Genomic DNA, 20,081 nt, shown 5'->3' with positions numbered 1-20,081 from the left:
CACATGCATGTTTTAGCTGAAGGAAGAATCCCTTAAACTTGGAGAGTTGAGACCCATGGAATGGGTACCATGCAATATGACTTCAAAGGGTCTGCATTTGCTCACCGAACCTCACCAATCCTATCACTGCTGCGTTTATGCCACTGTACACACGCTTGATTCTCTTTCGGAGACATATAAATCCGTAGTTTATAAGATTATTTCTAGTCCGGGGTATTTTTAAGCGTTTAATATGGGGTGTTGAGTCCACTTCATTGAGCAAGGAGTAGCTCTTGTCTATTACATATTTGGCTTATGGAACGGTATCTGTGCTAATTTCAATCTCTAGTTTTATGCAGCACCCCAACTCACCTTTCCCCTTAAGCAAGCATAAGTTGGTTTTCTACATTTGAGACCCTGTTCTGTTTTGTAATTCAGTTCCTGTGTAGCCAAGTTTACATTCCGTGTAGTAGTGATATCTTATGATGTTTCTTTTTCTGTGTGACTTATTTCACTTAGACTCATCATACCTGCATCCACTCATTATGCTGCTACGGGCCTGATGACATAGATTTCATTGCTGAGTGATATTGCATTGTACGTAAGTACCACAACTTCTTTATCCATTTTTTGCTTTCTGTGATATTGAACTTGTACTGTAAACGAGGTTCTGTAAACAGAGCCGTCCCAAACTTTGGGGTGACCGTGTCTTTTTGATTTTAATTTCCCTAAGCTATAGGACCATAAGTGGAAGTGCCCTAGGCTCTGTTGCTTTGTTTTTTAGATGTTTCAGGAAACACCATACACTTCTCCAGAGTGGCTGTTGGCAATTTACATCCCGCCTACCAGCATAACAAGGCTCCCAGTTCTCCATGGCCTGTCCTGCCTTTCTGGATTTTACACTTTTTTCAGATGGCCCTTTTGACCGGGGGGCAGTGAGACTTCATTGTAGTGCAGATATCCTTTGCAAGCTTGCTTGGTTGGCCAAAAAGGGCGTATGCGTTTTTTCCTGAATATATTCAGGAAAAAACGCATACGCCCTTTTTGGCCAAGTGCATCATTGTGGACGTTCTGCCTCTTTTCCTATGCTTTACATGCAATTCCCGTCTACCTCCTGAAATCGGTTTCCTGCAATTCTGCCCCGCTTTCAAGTCCTCTTGGCAGCCTTACTTCAATATATTTTTGGACGATAGCTGTCATTTATAACTCTGCAGGTTTGTGAATTACAGTGCCCCTGAGCTCCTTTCTTCAACTCGCTTTCTTGTGAGCTGGCCGCAACACCGCAGGATTGCTTCAGGCCCTAGTGTGGTTCCGGCACGGCACGCTGAGCCTTTGGTTAATTCCTCTTCCTGGTGGGAAATGAGAGTTAAATTTGCCCGTCCAGACACCTCCAGCTAGTCTCTCTTTCGTTCTCCCTATTCCTGTTCATTTTCCACAGAAACTGCAAACTGAGCCAAACAAGAGGTTAAAGGCACTGACTCTCCAAGTGGGGAGAGTGTTAGTAAAGCATCTGGAATGTTGCACTCGAGTACCAGGGGACGAAAACGAGACACATTTGAACACGTTTCCCGATCACACGCTGGATCATACTCTGGGTTCCACATGCATGTTTTAGCTGAAGGAAGAATCCCTTAAACCTGGAGAGTTGAGACCCATGGAATGGATACCATGCAATATGACTTCATAGGGTCTGCATTTGCTCACCGAACCTCACCAATCCTATCACCGCTGCGTTTATGTCGCTGTACACACGCTTGATTCTCTTTCGGAGACATATAAATCGGTAGGTTTTTAGATTATTTCTAGTCAGGTATATTGTTAGGTGTTTAATATGGGGTGTTGAGTACACTTCGTTGAGCAAGGAGTAGCTCTTGTCTATTACATATTTGGCTTATGGAACGGTATCTGTGCTAATTTCAATCTGTGGTTTCATGCAGCACCCCAACTCACCTTTCCCCTTAAGCAAGCATAAGTTGGTTTTCTACATTTGAGACCCTGTTCTGTTTTGTAATTCAGATCCTGTGTAGCCAAGTTTACATTCCGTGTAGTAGTGATACCTTATGATGTTTCTTTTTCTGTGTGACTTATTTCACTTAGAATCATCGTACCTGAATCCACTCATTATGCTGCTACGGGCCTGATGACATAGATTTCATTGCTGAGTGATATTGCATTGTACGTAAGTACCACATCTTCTTTATCCATTTTTCGCTTTTGTGATATTGAACTTGTACCGTAAACAAGATTCTTGTAAACAGAGCCGTCCCAAACTGTGGGGTGGCTGTGTCTCTTTGATTTTAATTGCCCTAAGCTATAGGACCATAAGTGGAAGTGCCCTAGGCTCTGTTGCTTAGTTTTTTAGATGTTACAGGAAACACCATACACTTCTCCAGAGTGGCTGTTGGCAATTTACATCCCGCCCATCAGCATAAGAAGGCTCCCAGTTCTTCATGGCCTGTCCTGCCTTTCTGGATTTTACACTTTTTTCATATGGCCCTTTTGACCGGCGGGCAGCGAGACTTCATTGTAGTGCAGATTTCCTTTGCAAGCTTGCTTGGTTGGCCAAAAAGGGCGTATGCGTTTTTTCCTGAATATATTCAGGAAAAAACGCATACGCCCTTTTTGGCCAAGTGCATCATTGTGGACGTTCTGCCTCTTTTCCTATGCTTTACATGCAATTCCCGTCTACCTCCTGAAATCGGTTTCCTGCAATTCTGCCCCACTTTCAAGTCCTCTTGGCAGCCTTACTTCAATACATTTTTGGATGATAGCTGTCATTTATAACTCTGCAGGTTTGTGAATTACAGTGCCCCTGAGCTCCTTTCTTCAACTCGCTTTCTTGTGAGCTGGCCGCAACACCGCAGGATTGCTTCAGGCCCTAGTGTGGTTCCGGCACGGCATGCTGAGCCTTTGGTTAATTCCTCTTTCTGGTGGGAAATGAGAGTTAAATTTGCCCGTCCAGACACCTCCAGCTAGTTTATCATTGGTTCTCCCTATTCCTGTACATTTTCCGCAGAAATTGCAAACTGGGCCATACAGGAGTTTAAAGGCACTGACTCTCCAAGTGGGGAGAGTGTTAGTAAAGCGTCTGGAGTGTTGCACCCGAGTACCAGGGGACGAAAACTGAGACACATATGAACACGTTTCCCAATCACACGGTGGATCATAATCTGTGTTCCACATGCATGTTTTAGCTGAAGGAAGAATCCCTTAAACCTGGAGAGTTGAGACCTATGGAATGGGTACCATGCAGTATGACTTCAAAGGGTCTGCATTTGCTCACCGAACCTCACCAATCCTATCACTGCTGCGTTTATGCCGCTGTACACACGCTTGATTCTCTTTCGGAGACATATAAATCCATAGGTTTTAAGATTCTTACTAGTCAGTTATATTCTTAGGCGTTTAATATGGGGTGTTGAGTCCACTTCGTTGAGCAAGGAGTAGCTCTTGTCTATTACATATTTGGCTTATGGAACGGTATCTGTGCTAATTTCAATCTCTGGTTTCATGCAGCACCCCAACTCACCTTTCCTCTTAAGCAAGCATAAGTTGGTTTTCTACATTTGAGACCCTGTTCTGTTTTGTAATTCAGTTCCTGTGTAGCCAAGTTTACATTCCGTGTAGTAGTGATATCTTATGATGTTTCTTTTTCTGTGTGACTTATTTCACTTAGACTCATCATACCTGCATCCACTCATTATGCTGCTACGGGCCTGATGACATAGATTTCATTGCTGAGTGATATTGCATTGTACGTAAGTACCACAACTTCTTTATCCATTTTTTGCTTTCTGTGATATTGAACTTGTACTGTAAACGAGGTTCTGTAAACAGAGCCGTCCCAAACTTTGGGGTGACCGTGTCTTTTTGATTTTAATTTCCCTAAGCTATAGGACCATAAGTGGAAGTGCCCTAGGCTCTGTTGCTTTGTTTTTTAGATGTTTCAGGAAACACCATACACTTCTCCAGAGTGGCTGTTGGCAATTTACATCCCGCCTACCAGCATAACAAGGCTCCCAGTTCTCCATGGCCTGTCCTGCCTTTCTGGATTTTACACTTTTTTCAGATGGCCCTTTTGACCGGGGGGCAGTGAGACTTCATTGTAGTGCAGATATCCTTTGCAAGCTTGCTTGGTTGGCCAAAAAGGGCGTATGCGTTTTTTCCTGAATATATTCAGGAAAAAACGCATACGCCCTTTTTGGCCAAGTGCATCATTGTGGACGTTCTGCCTCTTTTCCTATGCTTTACATGCAATTCCCGTCTACCTCCTGAAATCGGTTTCCTGCAATTCTGCCCCGCTTTCAAGTCCTCTTGGCAGCCTTACTTCAATATATTTTTGGACGATAGCTGTCATTTATAACTCTGCAGGTTTGTGAATTACAGTGCCCCTGAGCTCCTTTCTTCAACTCGCTTTCTTGTGAGCTGGCCGCAACACCGCAGGATTGCTTCAGGCCCTAGTGTGGTTCCGGCACGGCACGCTGAGCCTTTGGTTAATTCCTCTTCCTGGTGGGAAACGAGAGTTAAATTTGCCCGTCCAGACACCTCCAGCTAGTCTCTCTTTCGTTCTCCCTATTCCTGTTCATTTTCCACAGAAATTACAAACTGGGCCTAACAGGAGGTTAAAGGCACTGACTCTCCAAGTGGGGAGAGTGTTAGGAAAGCATCTGGAATGTTGCACCCGAGTACCAGGGATGAAAACGAGACACATTTGAACACGTTTCCCGATCACACGGTGGATCATACTCTGGGTTCCACATGCATGTTTCAGCTGAAGGAAGAATCCCTTAAACCTGGAGAGTTGAGACCCATGGAATGGGTACCATGCAATATGACTTCAAAGGGTCTGCATTTGCTCACCGAACCTCACCAATCCTATCACTGCTGCGTTTATGCCGCTGTACACACGCTTGATTCTCTTTCGGAGACATATAAATCCGTAGGTTTTAAGATTATTTCTAGTCAGGTATATTCTTAGGCGTTTAATATGGGGTGTTGAGTCCACTTCGTTGAGCAAGGAGTAGCTCTTGTCTATTGCATATTTGGCTTATGGAACGGTATCTGTGCTAATTTCAATCTCTGGTTTCATGCAGCACCCCAACTCACCTTTCCCCTTAAGCAAGCATAAGTTGGTTTTCTACATTTGAGACCCTGTTCTGTTTTGTAATTCAGTTCCTGTGTAGCCAAGTTTACATTCCGTGTAGTAGTGATATCTTATGATGTTTCTTTTTCTGTGTGACTTATTTCACTTAGACTCATCATACCTGCATCCACTCATTATGCTGCTACGGGCCTGATGACATAGATTTCATTGCTGAGTGATATTGCATTGTACATAAGTACCACAACTTCTTTATCCATTTTTTGCTTTCTGTGATATTGAACTTGTACCGTAAACGAGGTTCTTGTAAACAGAGCCGTCCCAAAGTTTGGGGTGACCGTGTCTTTTTGATTTTAATTTCCCTAAGCTATAGGACCATAAGTGGAAGTGCCCTAGGCTCTGTTGCTTTGTTTTTTAGATGTTTCAGGAAATACCATACACTTCTCCACAGTGGCTGTTGGCAATTTACATCCCGCCCATCAGCATAACAAGGCTCCCAGTTATCCATGGCCTGTCCTGCCTTTCTGGATTTTACACTTTTTTCAGATGGCCCTTTTGACCGGGGGGCAGTGAGACTTCATTGTAGTGCAGATATCCTTTGCAAGCTTGCTTGGTTGGCCAAAAAGGGCGTATGCGTTTTTTCCTGAATATATTCAGGAAAAAATGCATACGCCCTTTTTGGCCAAGTGCATCATTGTGGACGTTCTGCCTCTTTTCAATGCTTTACATGCAATTCCAGTGTACCTCCTGAAATCGATTTCCTGCAATTCTGCCCCGCTTTCAAGTCCTCTTGGCAGCCTTACTTCAATATATTTTTGGACGATAGCTGTCATTTATAACTCTGCAGGTTTGTGAATTACAGTGCCCCTGAGCTCCTTTCTTCAACTCGCTTTCTTGTGAGCTGGCCGAAACACCACAGGATTGCTTCAGGACCTAGTGTAGTTCCGGCACGGCACGCTGAGCCTTTGGTTAATTCCTCTTCCTGGTGGGAAATGAGAGTTAAATTTGCCCGTCCAGACACCTCCAGCTAGTCTCTCTTTCGTTCTCCCTATTCCTGTTCATTTTCCACAGAAATTGCAAACTGGGCCAAACAGGAGGTTAAAGGCACTGACTCTCCAAGTGGGGAGAGTGTTAGTAAAGCATCTGGAATGTTGCACCCGAGTTCCACGGGACGAAAACTGAGACACATTTGAACACGTTTCCCGATCACACGGTTGATCATACTCTGGGTTCCACATGCATGTTTTAGCTGAAGGAAGAATCCCTTAAATCTGGAGAGTTGAGACCCATGGAATGGGTACCATGCAATATGACTTTAAAGGGTCTGCATTTGCTCACCGAACCTCACCAATCCTATCACTGCTGCGTTTATGCCGCTGTACACACGCTTGATTCTCTTTCGGAGACATATAAATCCGTAGGTTTTAAGATTATTTCTAGTCAGGTATACTCTTAGGCGTTTAATATGGGGTGTTGAGTCCACTTCGTTCAGCAAGGAGTAGCTCTTGTCTATTGCATATTTGGTTTATGGAACGGTATCTGTGCTAATTTCAATCTCTGGTTTCATGCAGCACCCCAACTCACCTTTCCCCTTAAGCAAGCATAAGTTGGTTTTCTACATTTGAGACCCTGTTCTGTTTTGTAATTCAGTTCCTCTGTAGCCAAGTTTACATTCCGTGTATTGGTGATATCTTATGATGTTTCTTTTTCTGTGTGACTTATTTCACTTAGAATCTTCATACCTGAATCCACTCATTATGCTGGTACGGGCCTGATGACATAGATTTCATTGCTGAGTGATATTGCATTGTACGTAAGTACCACAACTTCTTTATCCATTTTTCGCTTTCTGTGATATTGAACTTGTACCGTAAACGAGGTTCTTGTAAACAGAGCCTTCCCAAACTTTGGGGTGGCTGTGTCTTTTTGATTTTTATTTCCCTAAGCTATAGGACCATAAGTGGAAGTGCCCTAGGCTCTGTTGCTTTGTTTTTTAGATGTTTTAGGAAACACCATACACTTCTCCAGAGTGGCTGTTGGCAATTTACATCACGCCCACCAGCATAACAAGGCTCCCAGTTCTCCATGGCCTGTCCTGCCTTTCTGGATTTTACACATTTTTCAGATGGCCCTTTTGACCGGGGGGCAGTGAGACTTCATTGTAGTGCAGATTTCCTTTGCAAGCTTGCTTGGTTGGCCAAAAAGGGCGTATGCGTTTTTTCCTGAATATATTCAGGAAAAAACGCATACGCCCTTTTTGGCCAAGTGCATCATTGTGGACGTTCTGCCTCTTTTCCTATGCTTTACATGCAATTCCAGTCTACCTCCTGAAATCGGTTTCCTGCAATTCTGCCCCGCTTTCAAGTCCTCTTGGCAGCCTTACTTCAATATATTTTTGGACGATAGCTGTCATTTATAACTCTGCAGGTTTGTGAATTACAGTGCCCCTGAGCTCCTTTCTTCAACTCGCTTTCTTGTGAGCTGGCCGCAACACCGCAGGATTGCTTCAGGCCCTAGTGTGGACCCGGCACGGCACGCTGACCCTTTGGTTAATTCCTCTTCCTGGTGGGAAATGAGAGTTAAATTTGCCCGTCCAGACACCTCCAGCTAGTTTATCATTGGTTCTCCCTATTCCTGTACATTTTCCGCAGAAATTGCAAACTGGGCCATACAGGAGGTTAAAGGCACTGACTCTCCAAGTGGAGAGAGTGTTAGTAAAGCGTCTGGAGTGTTGCACCCGAGTACGAGGGGACGAAAACTGAGACACATTTGAACACGTTTCCTGATCACACGGTGGATCATACTCTGTGTTCCACATGCATGTTTTAGCTGAAGGAAGAATCCCTTAAACTTGGAGAGTTGAGACCCATGGAATGGGTACCATGCAATATGACTTCAAAGGGTCTGCGTTTGCTCACCGAACCTCACAAATCCTATCACTGCTGCGTTTATTCTGCTGTACACACGCTTGATTCTCTTTCGGAGACATATAAATCCGTAGGTTTTAATATTCTTACTAGTCAGGTATATTCTTAGGCGTTTAATATGGGGTGTTGAGTCCACTTCGTTGAGCAAGGAGTAGCTCTTGTCTATTACATATTTGGCTTATGGAACGGTATCTGTGCTAATTTCAATCTCTGGTTTCATGCAGCACCCCAACTCACCTTTCCCCTTAAGCAAGCATAAGTTGGTTTTCTACATTTGAGACCCTGTTCTGTTTTGTAATTCAGTTCTTGTGTAGCCAAGTTTACCTTCCGTGTAGTAGTGATATCTTATGGTGTTTCTTTTCCTGTGTGACTTATTTCACTTAGAATCATCATACCTGAATCCACTCATTATGCTGCTACGGGCCTGATGACATAGATTTCATTGCTGAGTGATATTGCATTGTACGTTAGTACCACAACTTCTTTATCCATTTTTTGCTTTCTGTGATATTGAACTTGTACCGTAAACGAGGTTCTTGTAAACAGAGCCGTCCCAAACTTTGGGGTGGCTGTGTCTTTTTTATTTTAATTTCCCTAAGCTATAGGACCATAAGTGGAAGTGCACTAGGCTCTGTTGCTTTGTTTTTTAGATGTTTCAGGAAACACCATACACTTCTCCAGAGTGGCTGTTGGCAATTTACATCACGCCCACCAGCATAACAAGGCTCCCAGTTCTCCATGGCCTGTCCTGCCTTTCTGGATTTTACACATTTTTCAGATGGCCCTTTTGACCGGGGGGCAGTGAGACTTCATTGTAGTGCAGATTTCCTTTGCAAGCTTGCTTGGTTGGCCAAAAAGGGCGTATGCGTTTTTTCCTGAATATATTCAGGAAAAAACGCATACGCCCTTTTTGGCCAAGTGCATCATTGTGGACGTTCTGCCTCTTTTCCTATGCTTTACATGCAATTCCAGTCTACCTCCTGAAATCGGTTTCCTGCAATTCTGCCCCGCTTTCTAGTCCTCTTGGCAGCCTTACTTCAATATATTTTTGGATGATAGCTGTCATTTATAACTCTGCAGGTTTGTGAATTACAGTGCCCCTGAGCTTTCTTCAACTCGCTTTCTTGTGAGCTGGCCGCAACACCGTAGGATTGCTTCAGGCCCTAGTGTGGTTCCGGCACGCCATGCTGAGCCTTTGGTTAATTCCTCTTTCTGGTGGGAAATGAGAGTTAAATTTGCCCGTCCAGACACCTCCAGCTAGTTTCTCATTGGTTCTCCCTATTCCTGTACATTTTCCGCAGAAATTGCAAACTGGGCCATACAGGAGGTTAAAGGCACTGACTCTCCAAGTGGGGAGAGTGTTAGTAAAGCGTCTGGAGTGTTGCACCCGAGTACGAGGGGACAAAAACTGAGACACATTTGAACACGTTTCCTGATCACACGGTGGATCATACTCTGTGTTCCACATGCATGTTTTAGCTGAAGGAAGAATCCCTTAAACTTGGAGAGTTGAGACTCATGGAATGGGTACCATGCAATATGACTTCAAAGGGTCTGCATTTGCTCACCGAACCTCACCAATCCTATCACTGCTGCGTTTATGCCGCTGTACACACGCTTGATTCTCTTTCGGAGACATATAAATCCGTAGTTTTTAAGATTATTTCTAGTCAGGTGTATTCTTAAGCGTTTAATATGGGGTGTTGAGTCCACTTCGTTGAGTAAGGAGTAGCTCTTGTCTATTACATATTTGGCTTATGGAACGGTATCTGTGCTAATTTCAATCTCTGGTTTCATGCAGCACCCCAACTCACCTTTCCCCTTAAGCAAGCATAAGTTGGTTTTCTACATTTGAGACCCTGTTCTGTTTTGTAATTCAGTTCTTGTGTAGCCAAGTTTACCTTCCGTGTAGTAGTGATATCTTATGGTGTTTCTTTTTCTGTGTGACTTATTTCACTTAGAATCATCATACCTGAATCCACTCATTATGCTGCTACGGGCCTGATGACATAGATTTCATTGCTGAGTGATATTGCATTGTATGTAAGTACCACAACTTCTTTATCCATTTTTCCCTTTCTGTGATATTGAACTTGTACCGTAAACGAGGTTCTTGTAAACAGAGCCGTCCCAAACTTTGGGGTGACCGTGTCTTTTTGATTTTAATTTCCCTAAGCTATAGGACCATAAGTGGAAGTGCCCTAGGCTCTGTTGCTTTGTTTTTTAGATGTTTCAGGAAATACCATACACTTCTCCAGAGTGGCTGTTGGCAATTTACATCCCGCCCATCAGCATAACAAGGCTTCCAGTTCTCCATGGCCTGTCCTGCCTTTCTGGATTTTACACTTTTTTCAGATGGCCCTTTTGACCGGGGGGCAGTGAGACTTCATTGTAGTGCAGATATCCTTTGCAAGCTTGCTTGGTTCGCCAAAAAGGGCGTATGCGTTTTTTCCTGAATATATTCAGGAAAAAACGCATACGCCCTTTTTGGCCAAGTGCATCATTGTGGACGTTCTGCCTCTTTTCTATGCTTTACATGCAATTCCAGTGTACCTCCTGAAATCGATTTCCTGCAATTCTGCCCCGCTTTCAAGTCCTCTTGGCAGCCTTACTTCAATATATTTTTGGAGGATAGCTGTCATTTATAACTCTGCAGGTTTGTGAATTACAGTGCCCCTGAGCTCCTTTCTTCAACTCGCTTTCTTGTGAGCTGGCCGAAACACCACAGGATTGCTTCAGGACCTAGTGTAGTTCCGGCACGGCACGCTGAGCCTTTGGTTAATTCCTCTTCCTGGTGGGAAATGAGAGTTAAATTTGCCCGTCCAGACACCTCCAGCTAGTCTCTCTTTCGTTCTCCCTATTCCTGTTCATTTTCCACAGAAATTGCAAACTGGGCCAAACAGGAGGTTAAAGGCACTGACTCTCCAAGTGGGGAGAGTGTTAGTAAAGCATCTGGAATGTTGCACCCGAGTTCCACGGGACGAAAACTGAGACACATTTGAACACGTTTCCCGATCACACGGTGGATCATACTCTGGGTTCCACATGCATGTTTTAGCTGAAGGAAGAATCCCTTAAACCTGGAGAGTTGAGACCCATGGAATGGGTACCATGCAATATGAATTTAAAGGGTCTGCATTTGCTCACCGAACCTCACCAATCCTATCACTGCTGCGTTTATGCCGCTGTACACACGCTTGATTCTCTTTCGGAGACATATAAATCCGTAGGTTTTAAGATTATTTCTAGTCAGGTATATTCTTAGGCGTTTAATATGGGGTGTTGAGTCCACTTCGTTGAGCAAGGAGTAGCTCTTGTCTATTGCATATTTGGCTTATGGAACGGTATCTGTGCTAATTTCAATCTCTGGTTTCATGCAGCACCCCAACTCACCTTTCCACTTAAGCAAGCATAAGTTGGTTTTCTACTTTGAGACCCTGTTCTGTTTTGTAATTCAGTTCCTGTGTAGCCAAGTTTACATTCCGTGTATTAGTGATACCTTATGATGTTTCTTTTTCTGTGTGACTTATTTCACTTAGAATCATCGTACCTGAATCCACTCATTATGCTGCTACGGGCCTGATGACATAGATTTCATTGCTGAGTGATATTGCATTGTACGTAAGTACCACAACTTCTGTATCCATTTTTCGCTTTCTGTGATATTGAACTTATACCGTAAACGAGGTTCTTGTAAACAGAGCCGTCCCAAACTTTGGGGTGGCTGTGTCTTTTTGATTTTAATTTCCCTAAGCTATAGGACTATAAGTGGAATTGCCCTAGGCTCTGTTGCTTTGTTTTTTAGATGTTTCAGGAAACACCATACACTTCTCCAGAGTGGCTGCTGGCAATTTACATCCCGCCCATCAGCATAACAAGGCTCCCAGTTCTCCATGGCCTGTACTGCCTTTCTGGATTTTACACTTTTTTCAGATAGCCTTTTCACCAGGGAGCAGTGAGACTTCATTGTAGTGCAGATTTCCTTTGCAAGCTTGCTTGGTTGGCCAAAAAGGGCGTATGCGTTTTTTCCTGAATATATTCAGGAAAAAACGCATACGCCCTTTTTGGCCAAGTGCATCATTGTGGATGTTCTGCCTCTTTTCCTATGCTTTACATGCAATTCCAGTCTACCTCCTGAAATCGGTTTCCTGCAATTCTGCCCCGCTTTCAAGTCCTCTTGGCAGCCTTACTTCAATATATTTTTGGACGATAGCTGTAATTTGTAACTCTGCAGGTTTGTGAATTACAGTACCCCTGAGTTCCTTTCTTCAACTTGCTTTCCTGTGAGCTCGCAGCAACACCGCAGGATTGCTTCAGGCCCTAGTGTGCTTCTGGCATGGCACGCTGAGCCTTTGGTTAATTCCTCTTCGTGGTGGGAAATGAGAGTTAAATTTGCCCGTCCAGACACCTCCACCTAGTCTCTCATTGGTTCTCCCTGTTCCTGTTCATCTTACGCAGAAATTGCAAACTGGGCCAAACAGGAGGTTAAAGGCACTCACTCTCCAAGTGGGGAGAGTGTTAGTAAAGCGTCTGAAATGTTGCACCCGAGTACCAGGGGACGAAAACTGAGACACATTTGAACACGTTTCCCGATCACACGGTTGGTCATACTCTGGGTTCCACATGCATGTTTTAGCTGAAGGAAGAATCCCTTAAACCTGGAGAGTTGAGACCCATGGAATGGGTACCATGCAATATGACTTCAAAGGGCCTGCATTTGCTCACCGAACCTCACCAATCCTATCACTGCTGCGTTTATGCCGCTGTACACACGCTTGATTCTCTTTTGGAGACATATAAATCCGAAGGTTTTAAGATTCTTACTAGTCAGGTATATTCTTAGGCGTTTATTATGGGGTGTTGAGTCCACTTCTTTGAGCAAGGAGTAGCTCTTCTCTATTACATATTTGGCTTATGGAACGGTATCTGTGCTAATTTCAATCTCTGGTTTTATGCCGCACCCCAACTCACCTTTCCCCTTAAGCAAGCATAAGTTGGTTTTCTACATTTGAGACCCTGTTCTGTTTTGTATTTCAGTTCCTGTGTAGCCAAGTTTACATTCCGTGTAGTAGTGATATCTTATGATGTTTCTTTTTCTGTGTGATTTATTTCACTTAAAATCATCGTACCTGAATCCACTCATTATGCTGCTATGTGCCTGATGACATAGATTTCATTGCTGAGTGATATTGCATTGTACGTAAGTACCACAACTTCTTTATCCATTTTTCGCTTTTTGCGATATTGAACTTGTACCGTAAACGAGGTTCTTGTAAACAGAGCCGGCCCAACCTTTGGGGTGGCTGTGTCTTTTTGATTTGAATTTCCCTAAGCTATAGGACCATAAGTGGAAGTGCCCTAGGCTCTATTGCTTAGTTTTTTGGATGTTTCAGGAAACACCATACACTTCTCCAGAGTGGCTGTTGGCAATTTACATCCCGCCCATCAGCATAACAAGGCTCCCAGTTCTCCATGGCCTGTCCTGCCTTTCTGGATTTTACTCTTTTTTCAGAAGGCCCTTTGACCGGGCGGCAGTGAGACTTCATTGTAGGGCAGATTTCCTTTGCAAGCTTGCTTGGTTGGCCAAGAAGGGCGTATGCGTTTTTTCCTGAATATATTCAGGAAAAAACGCATACGCCCTTTTTGGCCAAGTGCATCATTGTGGACGTTCTGCCTCTTTTCCTATGCTTTACATGGAATTCCCGTCTACCTCCTGAAATCGGTTTCCTGCAATTCTGCTCCGCTTTCAAGTCCTCTTGGCAGCCTTACTTCAATATATTTTTGGACGATAGCTGTCATTTATAACTCTGCAGGTTTGTGAATTACAGTGCCCCTGAGCTCGTTTCTTCAACTCGCTTTCTTGTGAGCTGTCCGCAACACCGCAGGATTGCTTCAGGCCCTAGTGTAGTTCCGGCACGGCACGCTGAGCCTTTGGTTAATTCCTCTTCCTGGTGGGAAATGAGAGTTAAATTTGCCCGTCCAGACACCTCCAGCTAGTCTCTCTTTCGTTCTCCCTATTCCTGTTCATTTTCCACAGAAATTGCAAACTGGGCCAAACAGGAGGTTAAAGGCACTGACTCTCCAAGTGGGGAGAGTGTTAGTAAAGCATCTGGAATGTTGCACTCGAGTACAAGGGGACGTAACGAGACACATTTGAACACGTTTCCCGATCACACGGTGTATCATACTCTGGGTTCCACATGCATGTTTTAGCTGAAGGAAGAATCCCTTAAACCTGGAGAGTTGAGACCCATGGAATGGGTACCATGCAATATGACTTCATAGGGTCTGCATTTGCTCACCGAACCTGACCAATCCTATCACTGCTGCGTTTATGTCGCTGTACACACGCTTGATTCTCTTTCGGAGACATATAAATCGGTAGGTTTTTAGATTATTTCTAGTCAGGTATATTCTTAGGCGTTTAATATGGGGTGTTGAGTCCACTTCCTTGAGCAAGGAGTAGATCTTGTCTATTACATATTTGGCTTATGGAACGGTATCTGTGCTAATTTAAATCTCTGGTTTCATGCAGCACCCCAACTCACCTTTCCCCTTAAGCAAGCATAAGTTGGTTTTCTACATTTGAGACCCTGTTCTGTTTTGTAATTCAGATCCTGTGTAGCCAAGTTTACATTCCGTGTAGTAGTGATATCTTATGATGTTTCTTTTTCTGTGTGACTTATTTCACTTAGAATCATCATACCTGAATCCACTCATTATGCTGCTACGGGCCTGATGACATAGATTTCATTGCTGAGTGATATTGCATTGTACGTAAGTACCACAACTTCTTTATCCATTTTTCGCTTTTGTGATATTGAACTTGTACCGTAAACAAGATTCTTGTAAACAGAGCCGTCCCAAACTTTGGGGTGGCTGTGTCTCTTTCATTTTAATTGCCCTAAGCTATAGGACCATAAGTGGAAGTGCCCTAGGCTCTGTTGCTTAGTTTTTTAGATGTTACAGGAAACACCATACACTTCTCCAGAGTGGCTGTTGGCAATTTACATCCCGCCCATCAGCATAACAAGGCTCCCAGTTCTTCATGGCCTGTCCTGCCTTTCTGGATTTTACACTTTTTTCATATGGCCCTTTTGACCGGGGGGCAGCGAGACTTCATTGTAGTGCAGATTTCCTTTGCAAGCTTGCTTGGTTGGCCAAAAAGGGCGTATGCGTTTTTTCCTGAATATATTCAGGAAAAAACGCATACGCCCTTTTTGGCCAAGTGCATCATTGTGGACGTTCTGCCTCTTTTCCTATGCTTTACATGCAATTCCCGTCTACCTCCTGAAATCGGTTTCCTGCAATTCTGCCCCGCTTTCAAGTCCTCTTGGCAGCCTTACTTCAATATATTTTTGGATGATAGCTGTCATTTATAACTCTGCAGGTTTGTGAATTACAGTGTCCCTGAGCTCCTTTCTTCAACTCGCTTTCTTGTGAGCTGGCCGCAACACCGCAGGATTGCTTCAGGCCCTAGTGTGGTTCCGGCACGGCATGCTGAGCCTTTGGTTAATTCCTCTTTCTGGTGGGAAATGAGAGTTAAATTTGCCCGTCCAGACACCTCCAGCTAGTTTATCATTGGTTCTCCCTATTCCTGTACATTTTCCGCAGAAATTGCAAACTGGGCCATACAGGAGTTTAAAGGCACTGACTCTCCAAGTGGGGAGAGTGTTAGTAAAGCGTCTGGAGTGTTGCACCCGAGTACCAGGGGACGAAAACTGAGACACATATGAACACGTTTCCCAATCACACGGTGGATCATAATCTGTGTTCCACATGCATGTTTTAGCTGAAGGAAGAATCCCTTAAACCTGGAGAGTTGAGACCTATGGAATGGGTACCATGCAGTATGACTTCAAAGGGTCTGCATTTGCTCACCGAACCTCACCAATCCTATCACTGCTGCGTTTATGCCGCTGTACACACGCTTGATTCTCTTTCGGAGACATATAAATCCATAGGTTTTAAGATTCTTACTAGTCAGTTATATTCTTAGGCGTTTAATATGGGGTGTTGAGTCCACTTCGTTGAGCAAGGAGTAGCTCTTGTCTATTACATATTTGGCTTATGGAACGGTATCTGTGCTAATTTCAATCTCTGGTTTCATGCAGCACCCCAACTCACCTTTCCTCTTAAGCAAGCATAAGTTGGTTTTCTACATTTGAGACCCTGTTCTGTTTTGTAATTCAGTTCCTGTGTAGCCAAGTTTACATTCCGTGTAGTAGTGATATCTTATGATGTTTCTTTTTCTGTGTGACTTATTTCACTTAGACTCATCATACCTGCATCCACTCATTATGCTGCTACGGGCCTGATGACATAGATTTCATTGCTGAGTGATATTGCATTGTACGTAAGTACCACAACTTCTTTATCCATTTTTTGCTTTCTGTGATATTGAACTTGTACTGTAAACGAGGTTCTGTAAACAGAGCCGTCCCAAACTTTGGGGTGACCGTGTCTTTTTGATTTTAATTTCCCTAAGCTATAGGACCATAAGTGGAAGTGCCCTAGGCTCTGTTGCTTTGTTTTTTAGATGTTTCAGGAAACACCATACACTTCTCCAGAGTGGCTGTTGGCAATTTACATCCCGCCTACCAGCATAACAAGGCTCCCAGTTCTCCATGGCCTGTCCTGCCTTTCTGGATTTTACACTTTTTTCAGATGGCCCTTTTGACCGGGGGGCAGTGAGACTTCATTGTAGTGCAGATATCCTTTGCAAGCTTGCTTGGTTGGCCAAAAAGGGCGTATGCGTTTTTTCCTGAATATATTCAGGAAAAAACGCATACGCCCTTTTTGGCCAAGTGCATCATTGTGGACGTTCTGCCTCTTTTCCTATGCTTTACATGCAATTCCCGTCTACCTCCTGAAATCGGTTTCCTGCAATTCTGCCCCGCTTTCAAGTCCTCTTGGCAGCCTTACTTCAATATATTTTTGGACGATAGCTGTCATTTATAACTCTGCAGGTTTGTGAATTACAGTGCCCCTGAGCTCCTTTCTTCAACTCGCTTTCTTGTGAGCTGGCCGCAACACCGCAGGATTGCTTCAGGCCCTAGTGTGGTTCCGGCACGGCACGCTGAGCCTTTGGTTAATTCCTCTTCCTGGTGGGAAATGAGAGTTAAATTTGCCCGTCCAGACACCCCCAGCTAGTCTCTCATTGGTTCTCCCTATTCCTGTACATTTTCCGCAGAAATTGCAAACTGGGCCAAACAGGAGGTTAAAGGCACTGACTCTCCAAGTGGGGAGAGTGTTAGTAAAGCGTCTGGAGTTTGCACCCGAGTACCAGGGGACGAAAACTGAGACACATTTGAACACGTTTCCCGATCACACGCTGGATCATACTCTGGGTTCCACATGCATGTTTTAGCTGAAGGAAGAATCCCTTAAACCTGGAGAGTTGAGACCCATGGAATGGGTACCATGCAATATGACTTCAACGGGTCTGCATTTGCTCACCAAACCTCACCAATCCTATCACTGCTGCGTTTATGCCGCCGTACACACGCTTGATTCTCTTTCGGAGACATATAAATCCGTAGGTTTTAATATTCTTACTAGTCAGGTATATTCTTAGGCGTTTAATATGGGGTGTTGAGTCCACTTCGTTGAGCAAGGAGTAGCTCTTGTCTATTACATATTTGGCTTATGGAACGGTATCTGTGCTAATTTCAATCTCTGGTTTCATGCAGCACCCCAACTCACCTTTCCCCTTAAGCAAGCATAAGTTGGTTTTCTACATTTGAGACCCTGTTCTGTTTTGTAATTCAGTTCTTGTGTAGCCAAGTTTACCTTCCGTGTAGTAGTGATATCTTATGGTGTTTCTTTTCCTGTGTGACTTATTTCACTTAGAATCATCATACCTGAATCCACTCATTATGCTGCTACGGGCCTGATGACATAGATTTCATTGCTGAGTGATATTGCATTGTACGTTAGTACCACAACTTCTTTATCCATTTTTTGCTTTCTGTGATATTGAACTTGTACCGTAAACGAGGTTCTTGTAAACAGAGCCGTCCCAAACTTTGGGGTGGCTGTGTCTTTTTGATTTTCATTTCCCTAATCTATAGGACCATAAGTGGAAGTGCCCTAGGCTCTGATGCTTTGTTTTTTAGATGTTTCAGGAAACACCATACACTTCTCCAGAGTGGCTGTTGGCAATTTACATCCCGCCCACCAGCATAACAAAGCTCCCAGTTCTCCATGGCCTGTCCTGCGTTTCTGGATTTTACACTTTTTTCAGATGGCCCTTTTGACCGGTGGCAGTGAGACTTCATTGTAGTGCAGATATCATTTGCAAGCTTGCTTGGTTGGCCAAAAAGGGCGTATGCGTTTTTTCCTGAATATATTCAGGAAAAAAAGCATACGCCCTTTTAGGCCAACTGCATCATTGTGGACGTTCTGCCTCTTTTCCTATGCTTTACATGCAATTCCAGTGTACCTCCTGAAATCGATTTCCTGCAATTCTGCCCCGCTTTCAAGTCCTCTTGGCAGCCTTACTTCAATATATTTTTGGACGATAGCTGTCATTTATAACTCTGCAGGTTTGTGAATTACAGTGCCCCTGAGCTCGTTTCTTCAACTCGCTTTCTTGTGAGCTGGCCGCAACACCGCAGGATTGCTTCAGGCCCTAGTGTAGTTCCGGCACGGCACGCTGAGCCTTTGGTTAATTCCTCTTCCTGGTGGGAAACGAGAGTTAAATTTGCCCGTCCAGACACCTCCAGCTAGTCTCTCTTTCGTTCTCCCTATTCCTGTTCATTTTCCACAGAAATTACAAACTGGGCCTAACAGGAGGTTAAAGGCACTGACTCTCCAAGTGGGGAGAGTGTTAGGAAAGCATCTGGAATGTTGCACCCGAGTACCAGGGATGAAAACGAGACACATTTGAACACGTTTCCCGATCACACGGTGGATCATACTCTGGGTTCCACATGCATGTTTCAGCTGAAGGAAGAATCCCTTAAACCTGGAGAGTTGAGACCCATGGAATGGGTACCATGCAATATGACTTCAAAGGGTCTGCATTTGCTCACCGAACCTCACCAATCCTATCACTGCTGCGTTTATGCCGCTGTACACACGCTTGATTCTCTTTCGGAGACATATAAATCCGTAGGTTTTAAGATTATTTCTAGTCAGGTATATTCTTAGGCGTTTAATATGGGGTGTTGAGTCCACTTCGTTGAGCAAGGAGTAGCTCTTGTCTATTGCATATTTGGCTTATGGAACGGTATCTGTGCTAATTTCAATCTCTGGTTTCATGCAGCACCCCAACTCACCTTTCCCCTTAAGCAAGCATAAGTTGGTTTTCTACATTTGAGACCCTGTTCTGTTTTGTAATTCAGTTCCTGTGTAGCCAAGTTTACATTCCGTGTAGTAGTGATATCTTATGATGTTTCTTTTTCTGTGTGACTTATTTCACTTAGACTCATCATACCTGCATCCACTCATTATGCTGCTACGGGCCTGATGACATAGATTTCATTGCTGAGTGATATTGCATTGTACATAAGTACCACAACTTCTTTATCCATTTTTTGCTTTCTGTGATATTGAACTTGTACCGTAAACGAGGTTCTTGTAAACAGAGCCGTCCCAAAGTTTGGGGTGACCGTGTCTTTTTGATTTTAATTTCCCTAAGCTATAGGACCATAAGTGGAAGTGCCCTAGGCTCTGTTGCTTTGTTTTTTAGATGTTTCAGGAAATACCATACACTTCTCCACAGTGGCTGTTGGCAATTTACATCCCGCCCATCAGCATAACAAGGCTCCCAGTTATCCATGGCCTGTCCTGCCTTTCTGGATTTTACACTTTTTTCAGATGGCCCTTTTGACCGGGGGGCAGTGAGACTTCATTGTAGTGCAGATATCCTTTGCAAGCTTGCTTGGTTGGCCAAAAAGGGCGTATGCGTTTTTTCCTGAATATATTCAGGAAAAAATGCATACGCCCTTTTTGGCCAAGTGCATCATTGTGGACGTTCTGCCTCTTTTCAATGCTTTACATGCAATTCCAGTGTACCTCCTGAAATCGATTTCCTGCAATTCTGCCCCGCTTTCAAGTCCTCTTGGCAG

This window comes from Leucopleurus acutus (genome assembly GCF_964270905.1).
Source record: "Leucopleurus acutus genome assembly, chromosome: 1".
In the NCBI taxonomy this organism is placed as follows: domain Eukaryota; kingdom Metazoa; phylum Chordata; class Mammalia; order Artiodactyla; family Delphinidae; genus Leucopleurus; species Leucopleurus acutus.
The sequence above is the reverse complement of the archived record's forward strand: the minus strand, read 5'-3'. Positions refer to the sequence as shown.